The following is a 9,674-nucleotide window of genomic DNA, read 5'->3' on the forward strand; positions in this document are numbered from 1 at the left end:
TTTGACTTTTAGGGAAAAGTGGAAAGGAGAAAGACTTTGTTGAAAGGAAAAAGCTCAGACAAGCAGGGAACACAATAAAAAGGTGGAAGAAGTTGCTGTGGTTAGATAAGACCAGAAATTGTGTTTTCTGATCAAAATGCAGAATAATGTGTGAACAAAGATATAAGCAAACTAAGCAGCTCTCTGGGGTCTCTAAACACAACCAATGGCTGCTCTTTTATTAATGTTTAAACACAGACCACCGATCAAAAATGTTTAGAGATTACTATTATGTTTGATTCACGTTTGATTTACTTTGTTTCAGCAAAAACAAAGTAAAAAATGTCAGTTTGTTAGGAAGTGCCAACATTTTTTCAAAGTGTTAAGGACAATTTCCAAGGTTTGATTGTTCTGTTAGCATAGCTACAATTTCTGATACGGTCTTTCACTTCTGTTTTCAGCTCAGTTTGTTCATAAATATACATCTTAACAAATAATAACCAATTATCCATCTTTGCTATACTCTCCCAGATTACACCAAATCTATGTTAAAACACTGTCAGCGGGGGTGACGTTCTTCACAAGAACAGGGGCCCCAAGTCTAATAATGCTTGAGGCCCCATACAACCTTGGGCCGGCCCTGCCCCGTGCATATCATCCGTGCAACGACTCTTCGCCCAAACCGACCGAGCTTGAGCTGTTCTGAAAGAAGAATGGGCAGAAATTTCAGTCTACAAATGTGAACAGCTAGTAGAAACACATCCCAAAAGCCTTTCAGTTGTGTCAAATATATTTTTGTTCTTCCGTTCTATTATTGAAGGCTCTGTGTTGGTCTGTCAAATTTCAACCTGTGAAAAATACATTAAATTTTTTTTTTTCTTATAACTTAACAAAATTTGAAAAAGTTCAGGGAGTGCAAATACTTTTGCGAGTTCCCGTACAACCAGCTCAAATGATTGAAAACCAGTTTTTACTCAACTTTAGAAAAAGCAGTGCTGGAAGTAAATCATGAAGGTTTAGCCAACTTGCACCAAGATATAGGAGTAGGCCTGAACTGAAGCTCTTTTGAAATCTGGGAAATGTTACAAAATTGATGGCTTGAGAGAGGAGTTGATCAGACGGGACTTTTGCTTCAGCAACAGAACCAAAGCGATCGTTTCTGTCCACGTTTTGTGCTTTCTTCCTGACTCCCTCTCTCCACAGTAAGTGCGCTCAAACAGAGTCACAGCAGCGGACGTACAGTGTTCACCAGATGTTGATTTAATTGTCTGTGTCTGCCTCGTGGATTTCTGCCATGAAATTTGACCATCGCGTTTGCTTGCACCTTTTCTCTCCGGCAATCAGTGGGCGGCTGTCTCTTGGATAGCTCACCAATTCTTCTCGGAGACGTGAAGGACGAACAACCGTGTGAATAAACACATGTGATTCATGTGTGCGCTGGAAGGAAATTCAGCACACAAGAGGAAATCGGAGTAACATGTGAAAACCCACACGTGCAAAAAGGAGAACATGCGAACTCCACATGGGAAAAGCCAGATAATATTCTTCAGAACTGTGGAATCAATTTCTAGTTTTAAGGGGTGCAGAAGTTCCAGCAAATGAGCGGCTAGTTGTGCAAATAATGAGTAGCAGCGGCATGCTTTCGAGTGTAAAGAGATTTACTGCAAGGGAAAATTGCGCCCGCTATATTTTGTCACCGCACCAACATGCAGGGACTAAAATATGTTGCAATTTCCTCTACTGAGAAAGCACGACTGACCGCAGACAGGAACTCAAAGCACTTTGCTGTTGTCAGTAATGAAAACAGGCACGTTTAGTGAAAAAAACTACTAAACATATTAAAAAGGTAAAAAAAAAAAAAGTAAGAAACAGAAGGATTTTGCACAAAAAAAAAAACATTTTATTGTGATCACACATGGCTTGAAATTTGATTAAATAAGTGTTGTGTTTTTGCTTTCAAAACTATGGGTCCTGTTTTTTTTTGTTTGTTTGTTTTAAAAAGGGAAATATCTTATTTAAAATGTGGCCATGTTTACATAGATCAGTGGACATGCACATGGTGGTGCCTATGGGAGGAAGACAGCTGCAAACAGCAGGATGCCTTGGAGCTCTTTAATGCCGAGGGACATATCGATCCATCAAAGAATGTTTTTACTCACACACACTATGCATGCAGCATGTACTCAAACGAATCCCTGTATACATATATACACATTTCAGAGAATTTGGCTACATGCACACATTGGTAAACATCCCATCTATTTATTAACCTGTAAATGTAAGGCTTCAAAGTAACGTGATAGATATCACCATGCATGTGCTCATGTGAAAGGCTGCACAAAATCTTGGCAGAAGAAGTTGCGCACGACTGCTGGAAGTTTCTCTCTCTCTATCTTTCTCTCTCTCTCTCTCGGCACAAAGCTCTGCCTTTAAGGGCTCCAGGGAGCAGATGTTTGAACTCGCAGCCTTCCATTTTGCACACATGTCAGTGGATCGGCCTCAGCGCTCGTCTAAACCCACGAAAGACACGGAACATTCGATATGACTTTAAATGAAATTGCGATGTCATGCTGCACCGAAGGATTTGAGATGAGACGTCAAGATAAAGTGAGGAGGGGCTTACGGGTGGATCCGTTTACAGAAGAAGAAGATGTCATGGAAAGAGAAGTATGAGGTTTAAGGCAGACAACCCAGTGATGAACTTATAAACTTTTTTTTTAAGTGTGTTTATAAACAGCAGGGTTCAAGCTACCTATTTATACAGCTTTCATGTTTTAAATTGTGAAAAAAAATAAAATAAAATAAAATAAACTAGGGTTAGAGTTAGCCATGCTATCAGGAAGATAGCATGGCTAACTCTAGCCATGCTATCTCCACAGTCCTTAGAGGACTGTGGAGCTCCAGGAGGAGGATTAGGACCAGTTACAAGATCCCTAAAAGTGGCGTCTTCATCTGCTCAGCAATTTCATTTTTATATAAACAGCATGCAACTGATTAGGGAACATGTCGTTCAGGAAGGAGATGGGTCATGTGTGTCACAGATGAACAGATTTTTGGTGCGAGATGTGTCGATAAACGTCAGAACAAAAAGCAAAGCAGCTTGTGAAGAAGCCGGCTGAAGCCAGAATGAGTCCAGCACCAACATGGACTGAAAGGCCACTAGGGGAGGAAGAAGCCATCACAGCAAAAGCAACATAAAAAGCCACACTGTAGTTTGCAAGTACTCTGTTAATTAAAAAAAAAGATAAAGAAAAAAAGTACCATGCAGAAGAAGCATGATGTGGAAATTTAAAGCTTTTTTTTAACCTTTTTTTTTTTGGACATCTCCAAAAATAATTTCTCCTAATAATCTGGAATGTTGATAATCCTCGTCAAAGGTTAAACAGAAAATCTTAATTCTGTGTTTGTTTGTTTTTTCAGCCAGATAGATAAAGGTACGAAACCTTTTAAACAGAGGTTTTGTTGTATTTTTCTCAGTTGTTCCTCAGCTCAGCCATATTTCGTGTGTCGCTGCTTCATGAAGTGTCCCTGCAGTTTCATGCTGTTGTCTTTAGATGTCCTCAGTTGCACTTATATTTAGCTGCTCCACCTGTTCTCTGCTTCCAATTAGTTCACCTGCATTTATTTTCCCAAACTCTCTCCCCCCCTCCCCCGGGCCCCCAGTCTAAATTTCCTTAGTTACCTTAGTTTATGACTGGGATCTGATTATGTTTCACAGCACATGCCTCTCCTCTTTTGTTTTCACTCGCATGTAAACATTCCTTGTTTTTAATTAGCATCAGGCTTTGTGATTACCTGCCCTTCAGCAGCTTTTGTTTGTTCTTTTGTTTGTTAAAGGCTCCTGATCCTGTTTTTTTTTTTTTCTCTACCATCCACGCAAGTCTGCATTTCATTCCTCTGTCCACATTCAACTACCCTGACATATTTGTTGTAAAGACAAAACCCAGTTATTTGCGACTGTGAGATTAGGCTTTCTTTTGATTTCCTGATCCTTTCTTTGGCCCAGTCAGCACCAGGCTGGGGCATTTTTCAATATCTCACTTAATGTTTTTGAGCAAATGGAGAGAGATAAGCTCGGACATTAAAGTAAATATTACCAAAAAGTATTTGAATCCCTTTCAAATATTATTCAGGAATGTGCTTTTTATTACATCTATGTAATATTCTTAATATTTTGATCTTTACTCTATTTCTACGCACGTATTAATGTCTTAAAGGTAAAGCAGATATTCTGTTCTGTAACAAGAAAATGATCATTATTAAATATTGATCTATTTCGGGAAGAAATGCAAAATATCGACACAGACAAAGCTAATCTAAGAGCCACTTTTACTTTGGGTGTAACTCTTTCTGTGAAGTGAATATTTTACTGTAATTCAGTCGACTGATTAGAGGCTTGATTTCTTTTTCCTCAACGTTGCAGCGTGCTTCTAGGCAGGACTTTGAACTCAACATTCCTCCCCAGTGTGTGTGTGTGTGTGTGTGTGTGAATGAGAAACATATTGCAAACATCCTTTGAAGAAAGCATCAAAATATATTAAGTGCTGATTTATGACTTGAAACAGATTTTTATCATTTGGAGAACTTTAAACAGCTCTGATGGAATTCCTTGTGCATTAAATCCACTTTGACCCTTTGTACTGCTGAGAAAATGAGCCACCAGGCGTGACTGACGGGGAAGAGTTGCAATAAAACAGATTGTGCTGTACAGTAGGTGACTTGATAAGGCCGATTTTTTTTTTTTTATCACCTTGAATGTTGTTACAAGCTCATTCATATAAAGTAGGGGGATGACTATCAGCGTGTTCTGTTGACCGTATATATAAAAAAATCTATCAGTCATAAATTATATGGTGTTTAGCACACAACTCCACAGGGTCCAATTCAGTGTACAGCCTTGCATCAAACGTCATTTGGAGTCACGACAACCACTTAGGATCCTGTTTTTTTTTTTTTTCTTACGTTCACTCACGATTACTCATAGAGGAAAACTAAAACACATTTTCAACAATGACTTTGTGCCACATTCTGAGACTTCTCTCTCTCCATCTTCTATCTAAGAAGCTACTAGTTTCACTGTGCAGCTCATTTTGATTAGATCCAGGACTTCTGTACGATCTATGATCGCTTTAGAGCAAAGGGCAGTCACGTACTCTTGCTTTAACTTTATATCTTCTCTGAATCATTTGACACAAATTACTGGCTTAGTAAAATGGGTAACACTTTATATGACTGGGTGTGCATAAGGCTGACATGGGACTGTAATTTATATAACACCTGTTGTGAACATGAAGGAGTCTTTATGAATGTCTACAACTGTTGTGTCATTCGGTAAATAATGACACTTTCATTGCAAAGTTGCTTTAAAAGTTTGCATTTAAAGTCTGTTAAAAGTGCCAACTTTGTATTAAAGTGTGATTATTTGCAAAATAAAGTGTTACCGTAAAATGTGGCTGCTGACATTGTCTTGCTAAAGTAATTAACTCAAACCTCCTAAGATTTGGTCACACAACAATCATAAACATCAACAGATTTTTGCTGTTTTTATGAGGCAGATCAACACAGATACAGATCACAGGATACTTCTGGAGCGGAAGAAGAAACGATACATGATTCAATTTTTTTTCGTTTTACAAATAAAAATCCGAAAAGGGAGGCTTGCATTTATCTTCAAAACCACTTTACTCTGATATTCCCAAATAAAGTCCAGTGCAACTATTCGCTTTTAAAAGCCAACTGATGAAATAAATTGTGCACCTGTGTGTCCGTGAAGGTCTCATGAGTTTGTGAGAGAGCATCAGTAAACAAGCAATAAGACAAGCAGTAGTACTAAGACTGGTTGGTGGAGCCAACTCTTCAGAGCTACAAAAATAGAGTTGAGACTATCTTGGAAGTCCACTGCAAAACCGCAAGCTTAAATTTACCACCAGAGCTACAAAAACAGTGGATTAGATTAAAGCATATTTACGAGAGTTGGGATTGCAAAGTAAAAGTTCAGAAACAAACCCAACTGAGACTCTGTGGCAAAACTCGAGACATAGCCCAGAGGACCTGCAATCTCTCAGGCCTTAACAGAACAGCTGCATTAATGCTGAAATTAAATTAGATGCAAACAAACAAAGTGACTCTCAAATGCATTTAGTCGCATCTGATATCACTGCTGCACAGCACACATTTTAGGAAATATTTTGCATTGTTGTCCCACTCCAGGATTATATGTGTAGGTCTGTCATTGAAACGTTGAAATTTATGGATGTAGCACGATAGAGTGAGAAGATTCAATGGGATCTGAAGACGTTTCACAAGGGACTGAAAGTGCTGCGTGAAACCCAAAGAGCAAAAAAAATATTTTTTACAAAAGAATATAATCGTTAGTAAAAAAAAAAACAAAAAAACACACACATCACAGAACATCACATGAAACATGTACATAATTTATTTCAATAAAAATTTTACGTCACAAACTTACACTTTCTTTTTAAATAAATACCACAGGGAACCACATAATGTAACAAGCTCCAAGACCTGAACAACAATGACAAGAAAATTGTGCGAAAATAGCTTGCAAACATTTAGTAAACATTCCACCGAGTGACTATATTCTCACTCTGACCACTTTAAAAAAAAAATAATAATAAAAAAAGTTCACATATAACAGGTTTTCTCTTTTATACAAGTTTTTTTTATATAGGAAATTCACATTCCTATAATTACTCTAGTGACTTTTTCTTTTCTTTTTTTTTTTTTTTTACATTTTATTCAAAAGTAGAAACATTATAGTACATGCCAATGGGAACACTTGTTTTTTGTTTGTTTGTTTGTTTGTTTTTTTGTGACCTGAAATATGTTTTAACATATTTAAAAGTGCTATACAGTGCCGCTTTAGGCTGGAAAATGACTTTTATTAAAACATAATAGGAGTTGTTGTTGAACAAAGGGACTTATTCATTGAAAATAAACGTGATTCCTTGAGGGTAACATTTGAGTTACCCCACCTGAACTTGGACCACATTAACATGTCAATCTATCATACACACCGTCGTCCATTACACTGAAATATGCTGGATATTAACTCCTGAGGCCAAGTGGTAATACAAACTGTTAGACTGGTCTGACCTGTGACCCGTAATTCTTTCAAAACAGAATCTTTTTGTCTTAGCAGAGCCGCTGTAGGTGCATCAGTGGGTAATCGGAGACAGGTCAGTGGTGGTGATGGTGGTGGTGGTGGGGGGACTGAATGTGCGTCGTAAGCATGATATAAAACAGCAGCTGTGCCCGGAATGTTGTAGTGTCAGCTCATTATTCAAGACTCATCGCACATAACAGTGTCGCATCCTCAAGCACCGACGAGGATGCGAAGGCATGAATTACATTCCTTATAATACGGGAGTATCGATAGAAAACAGTAACCATTTATAAGTGAGAAACGGCTGAGGTGCAAAGATAGGCCATTGCCAGGAGGGAGCAGTGTGGCATTTGAGCTGAAAGTCCACAGAGCTCGGACTGAAACAGGTTCGTTTGCAAAGCGAGCCAGCAGGAATCCACAAATATGACACCACAAATTTATAACAAGACATGCAAACAATCACTTGCACAGTGCTTCCAAAAATGGCATGTATCTAAGACAATAAGAAAGCAAGACTCTCTAATAGCTTAGTGCCAAGCCCAGGATCAAACTGTCGAGACTTAACAACAACAAAAAGAATCATCTTTAAGACTTGGTCTAATACTTTGAGCAGATTTGTGGTTTCAGCATGCCTTACAGTGAAAATGTTGGGAAAGTTTTCCTCAAGAACCTGTGTTCTGACATTCAACCCCCTGCATTTACTTAGCTGTAAATCTGCACAGAAAAAAAAAAGAAAAAAATAATAAAAAAAAGAAGACCAAGAAAAAGGATCCACGTTCTGGAAAGCTTGCTTGTCACATGGCACACGCTGACGTACAAACGACTGCATTAGTTACGTCTTCGACCAGGGATCGGTGACAACCGATACTTACGATACAGTACATAAAGATTTCCTCTGAAGGAACAAAGTTCAATGTTTTTGACAGTGTCAGCTGATCCGACTCCACACAGAGGCGAGACTACATGCACTAAAAGATCGGCCGCTAGCACTGATTTAGACTGGCTGAGAATCCCGGCTCCTCTTCCCCATCCTCAGAAGCTAACTTTAGCCTAACTGACATGGGGAAAAAGATTTAAGATAGACCTCTGCTATCTCTGTCCAGCCTAATGATCTGTGAAGCGATTTAATCTGAAGGAAAGAGGACAAATTCATAAATTGAGATCCTTTTCTCTAAGTGCTTAATGTCCATTAAACTTAACATAAGTCAAGAGAAAACACATAAGAAAGCAGTCTTAAGACATGTATTATTTGAGGATGGAGTTTTGGATATAATCCCAACCTGCAAACTAGAAACCCCAGCAGGTTTTTCTTTCATCTGAGAGGATGGTGGAGAGGGGTGGAGGGGGGCTGCAGAATCATCAAATTGTCAAACTAAGCAAACAAAGATAATGTGTTTATTCATGTTTACTGGGGCAGGGCTCAGCTGGATCGGGGCATTTCCTGGTGGCTGCACATCTAGACCCGTTGAGAGAAGACTGGCAGAAACTGACCGAAACAACCGGAGCAGCTGAGGCGACGCGGCTCTGTGGAGCCCTGAACGCCTTTTCCAACCGTTCCGTCGATTTCAGACGGGAACACACATCCTCACACACCGAGAACAATCTGGGAAATGTCACAAGGCTGAGGCAAAGATGCGCTATTTAGGTGCAAGGGCTGTTTTTTTGTTTTTTTTTTTTAAATCCTATGATTATTTGAATACAGCAACTAGCACTGTGTCTCGGCCCTGAAACTGTTGCCACCCTGTTTATTATTATTATCATGTGTGGTTTGTACCCTTGCACGACGAGGAAATGGCCTCTCTGGCTGCAATAAACACTGCATATACCGAAACACAGCAACCACTAATTTCAAAGAAAAAATGACAAGGGCTTATTTCAACAAAGGAACAGAGTTTCTGTTTCACAGAGGATAGAAAGTGCTAATAGTTTTCATGACTTTTTGTGCCAAGGTGTGCTGTACACTGAAGCCAGCTGAGAGGATGAACAGTGTCATTTTAGACCGTCCAGAAGCAAACTTTGAAATCAGATATAAAAAAATAAATAAAATATCTATATATATATATTTAAATTGCTGAATTTTAAAAATCTATATGCATTTGAGGGCAGCCTTTCAAAGTACTGCGATAATACCACCTACTCTCTGCCTAAAGAGATATCAGATATCTTTAGGATTTCAAAACTCAACCGTGCGCTTTCAAGTTTTATCACAGCATTCGCAGAGCGTTAACTGCAGGCGTTGTTCCCCTAAACAGGAAGATCCGAATCTCCGAGCGCCAGAGCATATCTCTGAAGCGTTCTGCTTACAGCAGACTCGAATGCAACGGCACGTCAAATGCAAGAACAAGAGACGTGTGTCTACGGTTTTCACATGGTGCCGGTCTCAAACGCTACCAGTCAGAAGCAAGTAAGGACAGAAACATGGTAGATTGCTTATCTCAGCAAATCGGAATGTACTCTTGACACCAACGCGGTGCAGCCCATCAGCCTGCAAACCGTTGACAGAGATATGTTCCTTGTTTTGTTTTTGTGTGTGTGTGTGTGTGTGTGTGTGTGTGTGTGTGTGTGTGTG

The 9,674-nt window shown here is 39.1% G+C and overlaps 1 protein-coding gene across 1 annotated transcript in view; it reads right to left on the bottom strand.

Moving 5' to 3' along the window:
- Positions 1-6,666: 6,666 nt before the first annotated feature.
- The window catches only part of adrb2a (adrenoceptor beta 2, surface a), a 5,323-nt gene continuing 2,315 nt past the window's right edge, over positions 6,667-9,674 (bottom strand). The window contains exon 2 of the mRNA XM_007575207.2: positions 6,667-9,674. This exon is cut by the window's right edge and continues 1,763 nt beyond it. The gene's annotated coding sequence lies outside the window, so the exon portion shown is untranslated.

This window comes from Poecilia formosa, unplaced genomic scaffold, assembly GCF_000485575.1.
Source record: "Poecilia formosa unplaced genomic scaffold, Poecilia_formosa-5.1.2 Scaffold372, whole genome shotgun sequence".
In the NCBI taxonomy this organism is placed as follows: Eukaryota; Metazoa; Chordata; class Actinopteri; order Cyprinodontiformes; family Poeciliidae; genus Poecilia; species Poecilia formosa.